This window comes from Octodon degus, unplaced genomic scaffold, assembly GCF_000260255.1.
Source record: "Octodon degus isolate 3935 unplaced genomic scaffold, OctDeg1.0 scaffold00280, whole genome shotgun sequence".
Lineage (NCBI taxonomy): Eukaryota > Metazoa > Chordata > Mammalia > Rodentia > Octodontidae > Octodon > Octodon degus.
The window spans coordinates 1,199,114-1,200,354 of record NW_004524856.1 but is presented as its reverse complement, the minus strand read 5'-3'; the positions used below and the strand labels follow the sequence as shown (position 1 = coordinate 1,200,354).

At 38.4% G+C, this 1,241-nt stretch overlaps 1 pseudogene; it reads right to left on the bottom strand.

The window, feature by feature from the left end:
- Window positions 1-146: 146 nt before the first annotated feature.
- LOC111814213 lies at window positions 147-635 on the bottom strand (annotated as a pseudogene).
- Between the last annotated feature and the right edge of the window lie 606 nt (window positions 636-1,241).

The window sequence follows — 1,241 nt, the reverse complement described above, 5'->3', positions numbered from 1 at the left end:
AGAGAGAAATCTACTTCTAATTGGTTTACCTTTATACGTGATTTTTTTTTGCTGTATATTTGACAATTTAATAAGGATATGCCTTGGTGAGTTTCTTTTTTAATCAAGCTGTTTGATTCTATCACTTCTCTTTTTATTTGAAGGTTTTACAGTTTATTAAATCTTATCGTGAAAAAAGTCACAGTCACTGCAGAGAGGCACTGCAGAATCTCTACTCCTTTGGCTCTTCTCCAATCTCCAGCGCACTTTTTGCCAGCACCAACCTTAGCCTTTGCGGTGCCCCTGACTTTCTTCACTCTGTTCTTGTGTTCCTTCCGCTGCTTTCTTGAGGTCTTTTTCTTCTTATACAGACCATGTCTTGCAAGTCTATGTTTGGGCTCATTTTTCTTTGCATAATCCAGGGGATCATAAATCATGCCAAAGCCAGTCATCTTGCCACCACCAAAATGGGTTCTGAATCCAAACACAAAAATGGCATCTGGTATGGTCTTGTACATTTTGGCGAGTTTTCCCCGAATTTCTGTCTTAGATACTGTTGCTTTCCCAGAGTGAAGGACATCAATAACCATTTGTTTACTTTGAAGAAGTCAGTTGGTCATGAACTTCTGGGCTTGGATAGTTACTGTGTCATTCATGATGGCAACAGAGCCTCAGACAGCCCGGGAGGAAAAGACTGATTCTGTCTTCCGTGAGACAGTCCTTGCATTTACATTTTCCCCCGTCTGTTCTCTATGCACAGTGTGACAGTTTATTATTTGTTTGGTGTTCTCTAAGCATCAGTTACTTGTATTTTAAGCTCTTTTCTTATGTTTGGAAATTTTCTTCCATGATTCCTACAAACATGTTAGTAAATTCATCTGTTGTCTTCTAGCTTTTCTCTAACTCCAATTAGCCTTAGGTTGCCATCTACTAGCTGTTGAATGGTCTTTTTTTCTTTTTTGTCACAGAGTCTCATCATGGTGTTTAGGTCAGCTTTGAACTCACTATGTAGCCCAGATTGGCCTCAGACTGATAGTGATCCTCCTGCCTCAGCCTCCTCTGAGTGCTGGGATTACAGATGTGTTCCACTGTGCCTAGCTTTTTTTCTGTTGTCCTTCTTTTATTTTTGTGTGTGGCATCTTTGAGTATTTTGTCACAGTTTACTATTTTGTCCTCAGTTTCAGATACTATCTTTTTTATTATTTATTTATTTATTTTTCCATAGTTTTATTGAGAAACAAATAGCAATGAGACAGTTTCAA